Genomic DNA, 20413 nt, shown 5'->3' with positions numbered 1-20413 from the left:
TGTGCCCTTCTCCACTATCAACAGTTACATGTTGACTGCCTACCAGACCTGTCTGCCTACCATGGAATATGCACTATTTTAGCAAGCCCTCCATTTGACAGTCCTCTACTTTGGCTAGATTTACTTTTCAAGGATTGCTGGTTAATCTAATAATTAATCATAGAACGTCAGGGTTGGAAGGGACCTCAGGAGATCATCTAGTCCAACTCCCTGCTCAGAGCAGGGCAAATCCCCAGACTTCTTTTTTTTTAAGCCCAGTTTCCTAAATGGCCTGCTCAAGGATTGAGCAGCTCACAACTCTGGGGTTAGCAGCCCAATGCTCAAAACACTGAGCTATCCCTTCCCCCCTTCTACTCATGCAGTCAGATTTTAAGGTCAGAAGGGACCATCATGATCATTTAGTCTGACCTCCTGCATATTTCAGGCCACAGAACCTCACCCACCCACTCCTGTAATAGATGCATAACCTCTGACTGAGTTACTGATGTCCTCAAATCACAATTTAAAGACTGCAAGTTACAGAGAATCCACCATTTACACTAGTTGAAACCTGCAAATGACTCGTGCCTCCGTGCTGCAGAGGAAGGTGAAAAGCCCCAGGGTCTCTGTCAATCTGACCCTGGGGGAAAATTCCTTCCTGACCCCAGATATGGCAATCATTTAGGCCTGATCTACACTACGCGTTTAAATCAATTTTAGCAGTGTTAAATTGATTTAACGCTGCACCCGTCCACACAACAAGGCCCTTTATATCGATATAAAAGGCTCTTTAAACCGGTTTCTGTACTCCTCCCCGACGAGAGGAGTAGCGCTGAAATCGGTATTACCATATCGGATTAGGGTTAGTGTGGCTGCAAATCGACGGTATTGGCCTCCAGGCGGTATCCCACAGTGCACCATTGTGACCGCTCTGGACAGCAATCTAGACTCGGATGCAGTGGCCAGGTAGACAGGAAAAGCCCCACGAACTTTTGAATTGCATTTCCTGTTAGTCCAGCGTGGAACTCTGATCAGCACGGGTGGCGATGCAGTCCCAAATCCAAAAAGAGCTCCAGCATGGACCGTACAGGAGATACTGGATCTGACCACTGTATGGGGAGACAAATCTGTTCTATCAGAGCTCCATTACAGAAGACAAAATGCCAAAGCATTTGAAAAAACTCTCCAGGCTATGATACAGAATCCACAGCACAGTGATGCGTGACAAGTGTAATGGAAAGCCAAAGAATCAAATGGATGCTTATGGAGGGAGAGAGGGGGTACTGAGGACTCCAGCTATCCCACAGTCCCCAGCAGTCTTCAAAAAGTATTTGCATTCTTGGCTGAGCTCCCAATGCCTGTAGGGTCAAACACAATATCCGGGGTGGTTCAGGGTATAGCTCGTTAATTTACCCCCCTCCGCCCCGTGAAAGAAAAGGGAAAAAAATCATTTCTTGACTTTTTTCAATGTCACCCTATGTCTACTGAATGCTGCTGGTAGACGCGATGCTGCAGCAGTGAACAGCAGTATCTTCTCCACTCCCCTCCCCGGTGGCAGATGGTACAATATGACTGCTATCGGTCGTCATCATCAGCCCGTGAGTGCTCCTGGCTGGCCTCAGGTGAGGTTGGCCGGGGGCGCCTGGGTAAAAATAGGAATGACTCCTGGTCATTCCCAGTCGATGGTACAGAACGTCTGGTAACCGTCTTCATCATAGCAACTGGGGGCTGAGCTCTTTCAGCCCCCTCCCTTTCATGTGTAAAGAAAAGATTCTGTACTGCCTGGACTATCATAGCAGCTGGAGGCTGCCTCGCCCTCATTTTATCTCACTAACAAGTCAATGTTTTCTATTCGTGCATTCTTTATTACTTCATCACACAAATGGGGGGACACTGCAATGGTAGCCCAGGAGGGTTGGGGGAGCAGGGAAACAACTGGTGGGGCTGTTGCAGGGGCACCCCCTAGAATGGCATGTAGCTCATCATTTCTGCGGGATCTGATATGGAGCGGCTGTGCTCTCTGGTTCTCTAGTGCACTTGCCCCATATTCTAGGCAGGACTGACTATTTTTAGATACCATAAAGGAGGGATTGACTCGGGGAGTCGTTCCCATTTTTGTCTTTGCGCCCCTGGCCGACCTCAGCCAGGGGCACCCATGACAGCAGCAGACGGTACAGAACGACTGATAACCGTCTCTGCTATCTTGCAAAGACAAATGAATACTGCTGTGTAGTGCTGCAGTACTGCCTCTGTTAGCAACATCCAGTAGTCATACGGTGACAGTAAAAAAAAGCTGAGCGGGCTCCATGGTTGCCGTGCTATGGCATCTGCCAGGGCAATCCAGGGAAAAGAAGCGCGAAATGATTGTCTGCCGTTGCTTTCATGGAGGAAGGAAAGAGTGACGACATTTACCCAGAATCACCCGTGACTCTGTTTTTGCACCATCATGCATTGGGGTCTCAACCCAGAATTCCAATGGGCGGAGGAGACTGCGGGAACTATGGGATAGCTACAGGATAGCTACCCACAGTGCAACACTCCAGAAATAAACGGTACCCTCGGTACATGGACGCACACCGCCGAATTAATGTGCTTAGTGTGGCCGCATGCACTTGACTTTATACAATCTGTTTTACAAAACGGGTTTATGTAAAATCAGAATAATCCCGTAATGTAGACATACCCCTAGACTCTGAGCATGGAAGAGGAGGACCCTCTATCTGGTTCTCACTGAAGTTTTTCCATTGACTTCAATGGGAGTTGGCACATGCCTCAGATAATATCTCAGTTTAAAGTTAGGGATATAACAAATCACTACTATGGATGCTACTATGGTTGTTACAGAATAATTTAATTAACCAAGCAAGAGGGACAGCCCAATAGGAAAGTTAAGAGCTTATATTTACATACAAAAATTTGAATAATTAGCAGTGATGAGAAGGAAATACAGAAAAAGAACATGACAGTTAAATGAGAGTTTGCTTGAGTATGGTAGGAGCTTTTCTAAATTTACTGAAGTGTCACAATTAACTTTGGTTGTGGAATTCATGTATGTTGTTAGTCATTTGCTAAGATGTGCTGTCAAGCTTTAGTCCTTCTCTCTGCCTCTCATCCTTTCAAGGACACACGAGAGCCCAGAGTTTATTGCATTTGCAAAACCTAAACAGTTATACGAAATCTAAGCAAAGAAAAAAAAAGTGATTTCATTTCAGCTCAGGGATCAGAAAGGAGGAAAGCTGGGGATCATTTGTGCTGTTTAGTTACTACACACAACTACTTCACACTAGTGCAAGTGAAGGATGTGATGCTGGAGATAAAACAGGGAAGATCCCCTATCCCCATTCTTCCTCCATGATGCGTAGAAGCACTAAATGCAAATTTTGTTTACCACGAGGACTATTTGGACAGCATGCTCACAGGCCACTTTCTCTGCCAACAAGCAGGGCTGCATTCTGTGTAGGGGTGCAGGCTTTGAAGAGGTGGTGCCAGGGGATGCTGCAAAATCCTGAATGCCAAGGAACAGTAATAGGGATTGGAGGGTTGGGATATAGCTGGTGCTTACGCCAGCCAAACTTTAGAAGGGAGCACAGGCCAGGGGGATATTACTGCAGCCCTGGTGGGTAGATCTGGTCTACTCCTGGGAAACCTCTGTACACAATACTTTCACTCACACTTTATGCAGAGGTGAAAGTATTTGGCCCTAAATATTGACTTGAGCTTACAATGCAATTTATGGCAAAGCTCCACAAACTACTCACACAAGAGAAAGCAGCCAGAAAATGTCAGGAAAAAGAAAGGTACAGTATGGTTTACAAACCACCACTGCAAGTGAAAGGTTTGTGATGGATCGCTTTCCAAAGGATAAAATAGCTGATAAGGTTCAGTTCAGGTCTCAGTCAGAGCCAAAAGCAAAGTGGCAAGTATCTTCTTCATGCCTTAGAAAAGCCAAACAAAAGGCAAACCAAACTACTAAAGCTGCAAAATATAGACAGACGTGCTTTCCACAGACCTCTGAGACAATGATACTTTAATTTCATTTCAGAATGGTAGCAGGCCGGCAAGAACCAGAACATGCATAAACCCCTACTATAAGGGAGTTCTGTTCATTCATTCCCTACGTACCATGTTGAAAACCACACTACTCTAGCTCACTTTTAAGAATCATTAATGCTTCTAGAGGACATAATCAGGGATTTCCATCAAGTTTAAGATATATTGTTTTCACTTATTTTTCACCTGGCAAACTCAAAACTGAACTCTGTTTTTCACCTTATCACACACAAACACTGGCTTGTGCTGCAAGTTTCTGTTGGATTGGATTGTGTTCAGGTGAAAGAGTATTAATGCAAAAGTGTTTGGTTATTAATTCTGGACAAAATGGTAGAGCATATTGCAAGAACAAAGGAGGACCTTTAATTTTTTTTTTGTAAGACAATGTTTAGAACTGCTGTACAGCAGTGCACCATCTATTCTTTCCAGTAAATGCCAGCTCTAAGGTAGTTTACCATTCACGGTATCTGCAAGACTGCTGCTTACCAGTATTACTTAAGGGTTAAGGTCCCAGAAATATCATGGGACAGAAGTGGAATGCAAGAGGTCTGCAATAAGGCTTTACCACGAGTTCACCAGCTTCCACAGCAATATGTTCTAAATCATTCTCCAACCCTGTTCTTTCTATTCCATCCATTACCAACAGAACGTGAACACTAATAACCTATTGTTGTCCAGACACCTATAAAGAATTTGCAGTCAGGAACAAAGACAGACCTGCAAAATGTATAAGGGATGAAAAGAGAGAGGTCTGAATTCTATTGTTTGTTTCAGAACAGTGCACTTGTGAAAGTTTTTTTAGTTGCTTCAGTGACTAACTAGCCAGTGCAGGTGTTCTGCTACCATCCTCACATGAGGAATCATGAAGCATTAGTTTAGACATCTGTTTTTGGTGATCTCCCTCAGCATCATGCAGATCATGGTACTTGACACATTTGGTATTATAAATAAAACTTTTTATATATATAATTTTTGGCCTGATTAAAAAAAGAAGTACAGCTATATGCCATCCACTCTGTGACAGTACCACAGCCCAGACTCCCTCACTGCGCCTGCAAGTGGTCTCACATGCTCAATGAACAGGAGGGGTGGCAGCATAGAACTGTGTGGTAGTACACTTACCCATATGCTGTACTGAATACAGTTTAGAATCTTGTGACAGATTCCTTGTGATGACGGATGTATTTCCTGTTGGGCTATAGAACTATATTATCCTGTGCTATATCATTAAAAATGCATTACTATTACAAGTATCAGAGGGGTAGCCATGTTAGTCTGGATCTGTAAAAAGCAACAAAGAGTTCTATGGCACCTTATAGACCAGGAGTAGGCAACCTATGGCACGAGTGCTGAAGGCGGCATGCGAGCTGATTATCAGTGGCACTCACACTGCCCAGGTCCTGGCCACTGGTCTAGGGGGCTCTGCATTTTAATGTAATTTTAAATGAAGCTTCTTCAATGTTTTAAAAACCTTATTTACTTTACACACAACAATAGTTTAGTTATATATTATAGACATAGAAAAAGACCTTCTAAAAACATTAACATGTATTACTGGCACACGAAATCTTAAATCGGAGTGAAAAAATGAAGACTCGGCACAGCACTTCCAAAAGGTTGCTGACTCCTGTTATTGACTAACAGACGTATTGAAGCATAAGCTTTCGATGCATGTTATGCATCTGACCAAGTGGGTATTCACCCACGAAAGCTTATGCTCCAATACATCTGTTAGTCTATAAGGTGCCACAGGACTTTTTATTACTATTACAGTTCTCTCTTATAGTGCTGATGACTTAGCTTTACTGCAACATCAAGTTTGTGCTAAATGAATCAGGTTCATGCTGGACCAAGCTATGAACTATATATATTTAACTGGAAGAAACTTTCAAAAAGCAAGAGTGCCAGATGTCTTGAAAAGCTGAAGACATCTCATTTTGGCAGCTCTTCCATCCTGGAGAACAATCACTTCTTCTACCGCCTCATCTCAGCACTCAGTTCAATTTTTAGAAGGTCACTATTAGTAATAACCCAAATTTCTACATATGAAAAGGTGGCAGGGCTGTTAGAACATCAGAAAAACTACAGATGAAAATAAAATACAGTAGCTTTGTTTTGAATTCAGCATTTGATTTATTCTCTCTTTTAATTGATACAATACTGTAAAGCCGAACTGTTAAATGTTTGAATTTGCCTTTGTTTGAATGTTTATTTGCATTAAGTTGATTGTTCCACCTCTTTCTTTGAAAGTTTGCTTTTTTTGAGGAAATGGAGTTGAATTCTGGAGTTTATGGAAGACTCAGGTCATGTTATCCTTCAAACAGGTTATGAGAAGAAAGGAACATTTTTAGTCTAGTAAAATTTCTTAATTCATGGCCAGGTTCCATGGATCAAATGCAGTACATAATCTAGAAGGAAAGGAAGGTTTAAAAAAAAGAAAAGTACAGACCAAAGTGTTTCTCTTGGAATAACCATTCTCTGCACAATGGAGGAACTTGAGATCATTCCAGTGTGAATGTTGGGCATTATATCCTTAATGTCACTGTTTCTGGCGCTCAGCAAATAGCATATGCAGTGGTCTAGCAGTTAGAACCCTTGACAGCACACATCTGAATAACATCAGAAATGTTCAAAGAATGCAAATATAGATCTTTAAGGGTAAAGTATTCCAGTCCTTAGTCCTGTCATTAATCATCCAATCATTGGTGAGTTTTAGGAAACTGAATGGCAAAATGACAGCTCATGGTTGTTTCAAATTCTTTCAGCTAGATTTCTCATCTTGGCTAGTAGCTAAAAATCTATTTTTTTTCCTTATGAGCCTATACATTTTCCCATTTTCAAAAAAACAACCACCCGCTTCTTAACATCAGGTCTCTAGAGGAGCCTCAAGCTCATCGGACCCTTTTGTCTCCATCAGGAATTTGTCAACAATGCCTGTCCTGCTCAGTTTTATTTTATGTATCACAGAATTCCTCACTACTAGCTTTTTTGGAACACTTAATGGATTAAAATCTAATTCTGTCAGCCAATGGCAAAACAAATGCAGAATGACAGCTTTGGAAACACTGTATTGTTCTAAATACTTACAGCAGGTTCACCTTGACTGAGTGTCATAACATAATAGGATGCTCTGTCATACAAGGATCACCTAATGCTGTTCTTATGGAGGATGAGCCCAGGAATGGAAGTAACATGACAAGCTGTGATATGCCCCAATCCTTTCAAATCTGCCAAGGTGGAATGCAGAAAAGAGAGCCAAGAAGGAAGAGATGAAAGTTTAAGGCAACAACAGAGTCCTTGAAGACAGCATATGTTTTTTTTAACTGTGGCTGATAGACATGGCATGACTAAATAGCTAAATATGAGGTTAATTAAAAACAAACAGTTCCTTTCTAAAAAATGTATTATTGACCAAAAATATTATTTTCTCAGGAGCTTGTTACATGAGCATTATTGACTTGATTGAGCATTATTAGCATGTCAATCACTTCCAGGCTATTTTTATAACCTTGTGCATGTTGTTTTATTGCAATATACACAGATAGAAATGTAGATACACATGGTACATAGTGCAGGAATTCATAATCTTTTCTGACAATATATTTTTTGTAGTGGCTGGGGCCAGAAAGGGGTTTCAGGAGCGCCTTTGTATGGAATGGAGATGGGAATTCAGCACTGGCTTCCCTCTTTCTCTTTTGTTCCTCCGACTCTCGATAATATCAGAGCTACCTATCTGTGAATTCAGAGAGACTCTCCAGTAAGTATTACAGTATTTGTTACTACATGTAGATGGACCAATGTGAAATATAAGTGGAATCATGCAAATCAAAGCAATGTGTGTCTTACCTTGGTATAGATATATTAAATGGAGTGAGAATGGCTACAGGTCAAGCTGGTCAGATTCGTGTCTATGAAGCTGACTGAGTGAACAAATCAGCGTTTCCAGAAATGGATGACCATGGATAACACATCAATTGTCTCATTGAATGGTACTTCACAAAGAGCTTGTTGAAAATTTTCAAAGCTTTGATCTTAAAAAAGGAGACAACGTTAGCAAAACAATATTACCTGTTTTTTGACCAGCTCTACTCAGAATATAAACAGAACAAGCAAACGTATTTCCAGGAATGTTATCTGTTTATTCAGTTACAATGTAAGTACTTCACCAGATATTATATCCCACTGAAATACATTTTATACTTTATTTATAGATGCATTTATGTGTGACCCCTCTGTATAGTCCTTTGTCCTTCTATGACAGCATATCCCAGTATACTCCTAGATCAAATCGGTTGCCATTGTATACCACAGAGAAGCCATATAATTAATATGCAACACACAAAATCTGTTTTAGTTTTTGAAGTCAATGGAGCTACACCATTTTGTGTAAACTGAGTTTCTGGTCCTTTGTTTTTCTGAAGTTCAGTAAACTGCTTTTTTTGTTTTATTTTATCTGAATTATGAACTTTTTTGTATTCAGATTACCAGTCACACAGTAAAAAACAAATGAGGTAGGTTAACTGGAAGTTTAATACTTCATTCCCTTTCCTGTTTTAGATTTAGATGCATCAGCGGCTGAGTTATAAAGCCCTATTTTCATAGATTTACAATGTATTTGGGTCATATATTTTTCTCCTGGCAACATTCCATCTTAAATCTCAGTTTAGGAGCAATAATTTTTTTTTATAAGTTTATAAATCAATTCGTCCCTTATGAAATGTGCCAGATTGACAGCCTGAAAGACTATCATTTACTGACATAACAGAAAATACAGGCATTTGCAGTGCAAGATTCCTCATGTTGCCATATAACTGTGCAGGAGAGATCATCTCTAGAGCAAGTAAATCACATTCCCTGCCCATTCAGTCTTTTGGTCAGTCTGCTATCAGTCACAAAGGGTGCGGACTATTTGCTAATTGGGGTAGCAGTTAATGTGATGGGGATACCTACAGCTAAGAACCGGACTAAGATCATAGCCTACACGCAATGAGTTTATCTGATTGGTAAAGATTTATTCTCATTACTAGAATGGATACCGGTAGCTATTTTTTAAAATCAAAACTGCCTGTTTTGGTGTTCACAAAAAGTGTGATATGCAGAGTGCTGTAATTTGACAAAATTTAGATTTTTAAAATAATGTTGGATCCTATTAGGATGCCTTTAAAAAATTGTGGCAAATTTCTGCATCACTTAAGCACATTTCAAGCTAGGTTGGCTAGTTGCAATTGTCCACCTAGTCACATAATATTAGCTTGGGTTTCCAAAATTAACTGAACTGTCTATGTGGCCAGATGGGTGAGCAGGATGCATTTTGCTTCATTTTATCAGAGGAAGTGGCTGCATTTTGTGTGTTTTCCCCAAGACCATCAGGAAAAAGATTGCAGCAGAAGCAGCTCTGCACCATTCCTGCTGCACAGGTGGAGAGGGAATTGCTTATCACTTCCCTCCTCAAAGATCATTAGAATTAGAGGGAGGCCTGGAATCCCTTTTAAATAGAAAAGAGCAAAAATAAATTCATATGGTATCTTAGATAGGTCATGGTGGATGCAACAAAATACATGTAATAAACATAAATGTGTATACAAACACTCAATTGTTATACATAAACCTGTGTGCATGAACACACATATACACACACTCACTCTGCACACCCACTCATCCGGAACCAGTCTCCCACTGGAGCCAATACTTCTCAGTGCAAGATTGAAGTCCTATAGGAAATAGACACAAACTACTCCAGACATTAAGGTAAATACAAACACCAGCTGAAAAGCATTTGTAAAGTTACACCCGACCCGTCTCTGATAGTGTCTACTGGTTTCGTTGAGAGAGTGGGGTGCATTGACATGAGTGTTTTTAATTTCAACATTTATTTTCCTTTTTGTATGCATTGAAATGGAATAAACCACAAGCAAGCAGACAGCTCATTTAAACTTAGCCTCACATGGGATGGGAAATGTCTAACCAAGAGAGTTTGTCAAGCTACCCCACCAGGGGAGGACAGAACCTGTATCCACTTTGACATTGGATAAAGCAGAACTGTACCATGAAACTCTATTATTTACTTACGCTGTGAAGCAAAACTTCAACATTCCTTTCATTTCACTCTTTTTCAGTGCTTGGTACAAACTAGGTTAGATCTGTATTTCAAAACAAAACTCAACTAGAAACGATCAGTGATTTCTGCAAGGAATAGTAAAATGTGCCACCATCTCTAGCACAAAAAGCCTTAGTAGGTAGCTTGAAACTTAGTTCAAACAGCCATTTCCATTGACCCTGTAACATGAATTTAGTTTACACAAGCTTGAGTAGTCAAAATAGGAGCTGTAATCCTATATATTTTTCTATTTGTACTTTTAGGAAACTTGAGGAACTTACTGTTCTTTGGATCCAGTTGACTGCTGGAGGCTACTTACATCATAAACCGGTAAGTCTCATGCTCTAAATGTGTCTGAACTACGGGGCTTGGTGACCATTAAAAAAAAATCTGAACTGTTTAAAACACTGTGTGAGGAAGGACGCCAAAGGCAGGCTATTTCAGTAAAAATTGTGTTTGAAGTTTAAAGTAAAAAATTGGTTTCTTGTGTTATTCCACAGTTTCCAAATTGTAACATCACCACATATGAGATCATTCCATTATGTCAGTCTGTCAGTGAGTACATGGGAAGACCATAAGACAAAAAAAGGATATGGAAAAAGAAGAGGAGTAATTTCTTGCATTGTAATGAAGAACAGACATGTGCTCTGATGAAATACAAGAGATCTAGCATGAAATTTACCCCTGTGCAGAGGGCTAGCACAAGACTTAGGGCTTGTCTACACTATAAAGCCTTGGCCAGTATAGCTATATAGCAGGGATAGACAACCTACGACACGTGTGCCAAAGGCAGCACACAAGCTGATTTTCAGTGGCACTCACACTGCCTGAGTCCTGGCCACCAGTCTAGGGGGCTCTGCATTTTAATTTAATTTTAAATGAAGCTTCTTAAACATTTTAAAAACTTTATTTACTTTACATACAACAATACTTTAGTTATATATTATAGACTTATAGAAAGAGACTTTCTAAAAACGTTAAAATGTATTACTGGCACGCGAAACCTTAAATTAGAGTGAATAAATGAAGACTCAGCATGCCACTTCTGAAAGGTTGCTGACCCCTGCTATATAAGATTCTTGCACCAGCATAGCTATATCACCTTGGCGAATGAGATTAGCTATGCACTCTTCTATTAGCATAGTTGTATCTACCCAGGAGGAGAGGAGGTGTCGGCATAGCTGTGTTGGCTCGAGGGGGTGACTTTTTCCCACACTCTTAGCTGACATAGCTAGATCGGCAAAACTTTGTAGTATAAACCGCCTCTTTTCCAACATGTAAGCCCACTTAAGCCTTCTGCCCATGTGTGAATTTCAACCCCAGTTATGTTAAAAATTGTGCTACTGAGGTTGGTATAGCTACAAAGCAGCACTGTACAAGTTCTGAGCACTGGGACATCAGAGTTCCTCCTGCTAAAAAGAACAGAACTACTCATCAAATTAAATGGATTAAAATCTGGTTAGATCACAAACACACGCAGATGGGATTCATAAGACTGCATGCAGCAGCCAAGCATATTTATGGCATCCCAGTGAAATGACAAAACATTTTGAATAACACAAGAGTGTGGCAACTTTAGAAAAGATAAATACTGTAATTTCAGAAAGTTGAAGGAAACTGAGTGTAGCATACCAGCCTTCAATAACATATCCAGAGCCAAAACACAAAACTTTTTCCCCCCTAATTATAAAAGAATGGCACAGATTTGAAATGCACAGTCCTATACTTAAGAGAAGAGCTTTTGGGGTATGCATGTGCATAAGGTGTTTTTTCTAACCAAGCCTTTTCTGCTTTCCCAGTGGGATGGTCTATGTCCCTCCTCATGCTGAAATGTCATTCTGCCTACATGCTCATGCTTAACTCTAAGCATGTGAGTGGTCCCTGGGACTTCAAGGGCATTACCAATGGGCATAAAGTTACTCACATGCTTTAATGTTTGTTGGTACTAAAGTCTAGCAAACCTATTCAGTGAGGCTACTTGTATATAAGGGTTTGCAGACAAGGTCCTGGAAGGTGCATACTGAACCACATATAGGTTCTGCAATGCAATGTCAGGAATGCCAGCAAACAATGAGGTATGACATTTAGTTGGGGCTGGGGCTGCTTTGAGGAGAGGGTTGAACTAGATGACTTCCTGAGGTTTCTTCCAACCTAATCTTCTATGATTCTATGAAGAGCATCCCTTCAGCATGTTAGCATCATGCCACGTTAATGCCGTTCACAAATGACCATCACTTTAACAACATCAGTTATGTGTATTGTGGCAGCACCTAGCCTAGAAGCACTAGACTCACTGTTATATATTTGAACAGTGCCTAATGCAACGAGACACTCCCTGACTTGAAGAGCTAATTAAATAGCCTCAAATGACAGCTCTGAGTGCATTAATAGTCCTACACTTTCTTCAGTACTGGGAAAAACTAATGGTCATGAATAATAAATACTATTGTAAACTGAGAGGTGGTCAAACTGATGGAACAGAGAGATTGTAGTATATACTTATCTATCGGTCTGTGCCAGGCATGCATGATTTCTTAAACCTTTTCCATTTAATTGTTTTTGTCATGGTATAATTCCCCACTCTGAACCTTAGCGTTCAAAAGATGGGGTAGCAGCATGAATTCCTCTAAGCTCAATTACCAGCTTAGAACCTGTAGCGTTGCCACCAACCAGGAATTCCAGTGCCTGGTACACACTGGTCCCCCCAAAACCTTGCCCGGGGACCCCCAAGACCCAGACCTTCTGAATCTTAACACAAGGAAAGTAAACCCTTTCCCTCACCATTGCCTCTCCCAGGCTTCCCCTCCCTGGATTACCCTGGAAGATCACTGTGATTCAAACTCCTTGAATCTTTAAACAGTGAGGAAAATTTACCTCCCCTCCTCCTTCTCTCTCTCCCTCCCAGACTCTCCCTGAGAGAGAAAGTATTCCTAACACAGAGAGAAAATTAACCTCTCTCTCCCCCTTCCCTCCTTTCTTCCCACCAATTCCCTGGTGAATCCAGACCCAGTTCCCTGGGGTCTCACCAGAATAAAAAAAAACCAATCAGGTTCTTAAACAAGAAAAGCTTTTAATTAAAGAGAGAACAAAGGTAAAAATTATCTTTGTAAATTTAAGATGGAATAGGTACAGGGTCTTTCAGCTATATACACTGGGAATACCCTCCCAGCCTAAGTATACAAGTACCAAATTAAAATCCTTTCAGCAAAATACAAACTTGAACTCCTCCCAGCCAAATACATATTTGCAAATAAAGAAAACAAGCATAAGCCTAACTCGCTTTATCTACCTAGTACTCACTATTTTGAATCTATAAGAACCTGTATCAGGGAGATTGGAGAGAAACCTGGTTGCACGTCTGGTCCCTCTGAGCCCCCAGAGTGAACAACCAAAAACTAACAGCACACACACAAACTTCCCTCCCTCAAGATTTGAAAGTATCCTGTCCCCTGATTGGTCCTCTGGTCAGGTGACAGCCTGGCTCACTGATCTCGTTAACCCTTACAGGCAAAAGAGAGATGAAGTACTTCTGTTCTGTTAACTCTTACTTATCTATTTATGATAAGTGCAAATGGACAAAATGGACATTCTTGCTGTCCATTCAAGAGGCAGCCAAGTATTGTTTGTGTGGGCGACAGACCAAGATTCATCGGATCCAGAGGGCAATAACATTGTCTTACCTGCACCTTACCTGTGTTAGAAAGCCTGATGCAGCGCAAATAGACTTAATCGATAAATTACCTGCGCCCACGGATGTCAGCACACTGCAGTCATTCTTGGGGGTGGTTGGATTCTTGAGAGAATTTATTCACCAGTACTCCGAGATCGCCAAGCCGCTATACAAGCTCCTTTGGAAAAACCAACTCTAGAGATGGGGGGGAACAAGAACAGCAGTCCATATTTAAATTGAAGCAAGCCCTGATGACAGCACCTGCTTTGGAATACCCCCAAGTGAATAAACCTTTCCACCTACAGCTTGTCATGACGGACATGGCCATTAGTGCTGTATTGCTTCAGCAGGCAGGTACTTCAATCAAACCAGTTGCTTACGGGTCAAAAGTACTAACCGAGGTGGAGAAGCAGTTCTCCAAATGTGAAAAGAATGTTTTTGCACTGGTGTGGGCCCTCCAACATTGGGAGTTTTTAACTGGGGTGGCACCTGTCATATTAAAGACCACAGATATTTCTGTGCAGTATGTCCTTTCAGGTCGGACCAATTCTGGAAGGGTGAGCAACCCACAGCTCACTGGTTGGACTTTGTTGTGGCTAAACAGAGAAGTGGAGGTAGAGAAGACAGATAACCACACCTGCTGCTGCATCTTTTGAACTTTGTGTCAGTGGTCAAGATCATAATCGCCCATTGCCAGACATTACTATCCCTGCAATTAAATCCCCTTTCTAGCTTGAAACCTGCTACGAGACTGCCAAGCAGTACCACCGTGACATCTAGGTGGTAGATGGGAGCAGCTTCCATCATGAAGGCAAGCCAGTCACCAGCTTTGCTGCTCTCCAGGTAAACACAGACAAGGTGATTCACGGTACAGTCAGATATCATTCAGCACAGGTCACAGAGGTGGTGGCTGTAATCGCAGCTCTTGAATCAGCTGAGCCAGCCACCACCATAACAATCTGCACTGACTCAGACTGCGTACTGCACACCCTAATAGACTGGATGATAGTGTGGAAAGAATGAGGGATGCTGTCAGCAGACAACAAGCCCGTTGCATACTCTGGCTACCTTCTGCATGCCTGGCACCTGGCAGAGCAATGCATTGGTGATACTTACCTTTTCAAGCTCTGCACTCATCAGCAGAACCAGGCAGAAGTCTCAGTGCTATAACAGGGCTGATAAGGTGGCAAAGCAGGCGGCGCTTCTGGGATCAGAAACCTTGTGGGACAAGGTGAACCACATCCTCAGTAAAGTCCATCCCAAAGAGGTCCATAACCATTTGGACATCAGACTACTATAACAAAAAGACACAGAGATTAGGGAGCTCCTACAGAAAGGTCAACATAGAGCTTACCATATCTCTCAACACAAGATGGACCTCTTCATGGCCACTAAACAGGACAGTGATCAGATGCCATTGCTGGTGATTCCGGCATCCCTAAGGCTGGAAATGGTAAAGCTTGCCCACCAGCAGGGACATTTTGGCCCTGAAAAGACTATGCAAAGATTGCTGATGGTTGTTGGTCTAGTGCACAGAAGGACATGGAGGAGCACATCAACAATTGCCTTAGATGTGCACAGAGCAACCCAGACCACCGGGTGTGAAAAGGTCCAGTGCTATATCAGCCAGTCAACAGACCATGGCACTGGGTGCAAATAGACTTTATTGGGCCACTAACCCAGACAGGTAGAGGTAACATCTACTGCCTGGTCCTGGTAGACCCATTTACCAAGTGGGTGGAGGCTTACCCCACCAAAAATTGCACTGCCAGCACCACCGCTCATGTCCTTCTGGAGCAAGCATTTAGCAGGTTTGGTCTGTCACATATAATAGACTCTGACCAAGGGAGCTCATGAAGCAGGAGTGTGCAGCTTTGGGAATTCACCAGTGGTTTCATGTCGCCGGGCACTCCCAGTCACTGGGACTCGTGGAACGCACTAACCTCATTTTAAAGACCTCATTAAGAAAAGTGATTGAGATCACAGGAAAGAACTGAGATGCAAAGCTTCCACTAATCCTGACAATTCTTCAATCAACTATGGACACTCATGGGAACACGCCCCATAAGGTCCTTACTGGTAGGCCAATGCGGATTCCTGAGTACCGGTGGGTGCAAGGAGGAGTGCCCACAGATGAGTATTGTCCCTGAGTTAACATAGACCACTATATCTGGAATCTCCTGGACACTATCAGCTCTGTTTAAAGAGCCATGGCAGGCGCTAACCTTAAGAGTACCTCTCATAAGGTCAACCAAAGACTAAATGCTAATTTGCGCTGTACAGAATGGGACATTGGGGACAAGGTGCTGTTTCTCTACTATTCTGAAAAACGCCATCCCCTCAGCCCACAGTGGGTAGAACCAATACCCATTGTGAACAAGACAAGCCCAACCACCTACCTGGTCAAGATCAAGTCTGGATGTAAGAAACTGCAAAAATGGTTTCATTCCACTCAGCTCAAGAGCTGGAGGTGCAGAATTGAAAACCAAGATTCACTGAAAGATAATTGTCAACCCCCATAAAGAGGACTTTGTTTCTGATTTCTGTTTTGTCTTCCTTTTGCAGGAGGGAAGATGTCCATGAAGTCCATTCACCTGTACATAGTTTTTATGGAACTGTGCTTCATTAGCCGCAGCACTGGCAATATCATTGTGAAGGAGAACGAGCACTGGTTTTGTTTAATTAATGAATCTGTTCTATATAAATGGCAACAGCCTGTGTTTGAATATAAGGAGTATAATTATACTGATGGAGTTTATGATTTAAAAAATAAGGACTCCTCTGGGTACGATGAACTTACTCCTCAGGCAGAAGTGAAGGGCCAGGTAAAAGCTGATGAATGGGAGTTACTTCTGGACTTGGTGCTTAAAGGGGTAGTATCAATCTACACCTATGTTCTCAAGGACTATTGCTACATCATCTGGAAGGAAGAAAAGAGGAGTGTGTTGTTAATTGCTTTTAAAGAAAAATGACCATAATAGAGTACATTACCCCATTATAGAACAAAAGGGGCAAATCCAATACATCTGCAAGCTACAGGGCCAATGCACCTGGATGTTTGATAACCAGTCTTTTGTTGGGTGTTCCCTGGATATCCAGGACTTGGACTCCTCAAAATGTATCTTTTTGCACATAAAGGCACCCTCTCTCATGGTTCCAGGCAAGATAAATGTCACTTTAGCCACTGGTACCCAGAACTTTAATGTATCCAAAAATCAGTGTCCGAGTTCATACTGTCAGCTGATACTGCCTCGCCAGTTTAAACTGCCAACCTTGCACAAAACATTGTTCTGCTCCTATTAAACAAAGTTCTGTAGATTAGACTCAGACATTAAGGTTTTTAACGTTATATGTTTTGGTTTTACTACAGTGCCTGTTTACAGTAACGATTCTGGGGTATGGTATGCAAAAGGACCCTTTGATATCACTAGCACTTGCAAGGTGATCAAAAAGGACATTTCCTGCAGCATCACATTAGATCCTCAATTCTCTCTGAAAAGGGTAATGATGAGTGTGCAACTGTCTGTGTCCCTATATACTGGCAGTGTATGAGTTTCATAACACCATTGCTTATGGGTTGAGAAGCCTGGGCCCTGTAAGCCAGGAGTGGATTCTTCCATGATCTTGGGCCAGTCTCCTCATCTTCTTTTGCCTTGGTTACCCAGCTGTAAATTAGGGATAACAATAACAGCACTTTCGTACTGCACGACTGTTGTGAAGATAAAATATTATGAAGAGCACAGATACTACAGTAATGGGGGTTATATAAGTACCCAGAATAGATAGATTAGAAGAAATAAGAAAGTAAAGATGACCAAAACCATACAACTTATTGAATTTAATCAACTGCCAAGCTCCAGGTAAGTTAGTCCATCCTCCGCTTTCAAGAACCTCTTGAAATGTAAACCCTTCCACAGCATTTACAACAACTTGAATAAAATTGGGCTCATTTACAACCCCACAAGGTGCTGGAGTCAGAACAGGTGCAACTCAGATCAGAATTTGGCCCACTAACTAACATCAGAACCATTCTATTCACATTGAAATCTGTAGCTGCCCTGGCAACATCTGACTTGTGGAACCAGCAAGGAACATTACTCACCTCAAGTTCTTACATTTTTGTTTATCAGACAAATTTAGCTTTGAATCTTTTAAGCTGATTGAGCCCTGCTAAAATCGTGTCAGCAGAATGGAATTTAGACATTTTAAATGCAATGGTGCATAAAACTTTTAGATTAATCAAACAGCAACACCAGATGAATTCAACCAATCTATTGAAAAATTAAAATGTTGACAAATTATTTTCTGAGGTCAATATTTTCACTGGATTTCTGCATCTACTGCCAAATACACAGAAGGCAGAATCCTACTTGAGGGAGGGGAATGCATTAGTACCTAAATTTGCAGAGACAGCCACCACAACTGTATGTGCAAATGAGGGAAAACAGCATAAAGACAGGTATCTAACTACCGCTAAGGAACTCAGCTGCCTCTGGGCTTGATTGTCTAGCAATCAAATGAGCTCAGCTGGGCCAGATAAACCCTCATTAAGTGACTGCTCCCTGACTGGTCAGAAAAGCCAACAGATTGCTAGTTAATCCCTGTAGCAACAGCAGCACAGCAGCTGCTCAACACATTCCATGCCCACAGCTGTGCCAGACCTCCATCCTGTCCTGCCCTTGCTGTGCTCCTTGCCTGCTCCATTACTGCTCTAGTCCTGATTCCTAACTCCTGGCTCCAACCATTGGCTTGTCTCCTGACCACTGCTCCAGCTCTGCCCTCTCGTTTTACTCTGAACACTAGGTCACACCATCTATCCCTCAGTGTGTGACACCACCCATGTATGCTCAGATTTTCTTGTGTGTACACACAACTCTTGTAATGGGATGAATACAAGGATCAAAACAATTTATTTTTTGCAAAGATCTTCACACTTTGCAATCATTTCAAGGATGCAATATGATATTTATAACAAAAGAAACTTGTCCGCTATGCCTCTTAAGCAGAAAATACTTAGCTTCTACTTCATTGCAACTGACAGAGGATTTATGATGTTTCTGTATCTCTTTATAAAATAACTGCTTTCCCAGGAGAGTAGTTCAACATGTTTGAGTTAGTGGAAAAGACTTTAAAAAAATAATAGGCAGACTATTAGGCCTGTCAATTACTCACAGTTAACTCATGTGATTAACTCAAAAAAATTAATCTTGATTAATTTCACTGTAAAACAAAATACCAATTGAAATGTATTGAATATTTTGGATGTTTTTCTACATCTTAAAATATACTGATTTCAATTACAACACGGAATACAAAGTGTACTGTGCTCTCTTTATATTTTTTATTACAAATATTTGCATTATAAAAATGATAAACAAAAGAAATAGTATTTTTCAGTTCACCTCATTCAAGTACTGTCGTGGAGCCTCTTTATCATGAAAATGCAATTTACAGATGTATATTTTTTTGGGTACATAACTGCACTCAAAAAGAAAAAAGTCCACTCAGTCCTACTTCTTGTTCAGCCAGTCGCTTAGACAAACAAGTTTGTTTACATTTATGAGAGCTAGTGCTGCCCCCTTATTTACAATGTCACCAGAAAGTGAGAACAGGTGTTCGCATGGCACTTTTGAAGCTAGCATTGCAAGGTATTTATATGCCAGACATGCTAAACATTCATATGCACCTTCATGCTTTGGCCACCATTCCAGAGGACATGCTTCCATGCTGATAATGCTTGTTAAAAAAAAGAATGCATTTATTTGATTTGTGACTAAACTCCTTGGGGGAGAATTGTATGTCTCCTGCTCTATGGTTTTGCCCGCATTCTGCCATATATTTCATGTTACAGCAGTCTCAGATGATGACCCAGCACATGTTCCTTTAAAGAACAGTTTCACTGCTGATTTCACAAAATGCAAAGAAGGTACCAATGTGAGATTTCTAAAGATAGCTACAGCACTCAACCCAAGATTTAAGAATCTGAAGTGCCTTCCAAAATCTGAGAGGGACAAAGTGTATGCCAGCAATGCCCCTCTGCTATGTACATCGGCCAAACTGGGCAGTCTCTATGGAAAAGGATAAATGGACACAAATCAGACATTAGGAATGGCAATATACAAAAACCTACAGGAGAGCACTTCAATCTCCCTGGCCACACTATTGCAGACCTTAAGGTGGCCATCCTGCAGCAAAAAAACTTCAGGGCCAGGCTTCAAAGAGAAACTGCTGAGCTTCAGTTCATCTGCAAATTTGACACCATCAGCTCAGGATTGAACAAAGACTGTGAATGGCTTGCCAACTACAGAACCAGTTTCTCCTCTCTTGGTTTTCACACCTCAACTGCTAGAACAGGGCCTCATCCTCCCTGATTGAACTGACCTCGTTATCTCTAGCTTGCTTGCTAGCATATATATACCTGCCCCTGGAAATTTCCACTACATGCATCTGAGGAAGTGGGTATTCTCCCACGAAAGCTCATGCTCCAAAACGTCTGTTAGTCTATAAGATGCCACAGGATTCTTTGCTGCTTTTATAGATCCATACTAACACGGCTACCCCTCTGATAAAGTGTAGAGCATGCTTTCAGAAGTTTAAAAGAGCAACACTCCTATGCA

General features: G+C 41.5%; 1 long non-coding RNA gene across 1 annotated transcript; it reads right to left on the bottom strand.

The window, feature by feature from the left end:
- Positions 1-219: 219 nt before the first annotated feature.
- Positions 220-18148, bottom strand: LOC115655566. Its single transcript, XR_004001418.1, has 3 exons — positions 18138-18148; positions 17044-17046; positions 220-347 (listed from the first exon to the last, which is right to left on the bottom strand). It is a non-coding gene; the product is annotated as an uncharacterized LOC115655566 (long non-coding RNA).
- Positions 18149-20413: the final 2265 nt, after the last annotated feature.

This window comes from Gopherus evgoodei, chromosome 7 (assembly GCF_007399415.2).
Source record: "Gopherus evgoodei ecotype Sinaloan lineage chromosome 7, rGopEvg1_v1.p, whole genome shotgun sequence".
Taxonomy (NCBI): domain Eukaryota; kingdom Metazoa; phylum Chordata; order Testudines; family Testudinidae; genus Gopherus; species Gopherus evgoodei.
Note: the sequence above shows the minus strand (reverse complement) of the source record. Positions and strands in the feature narration are given on the sequence as shown.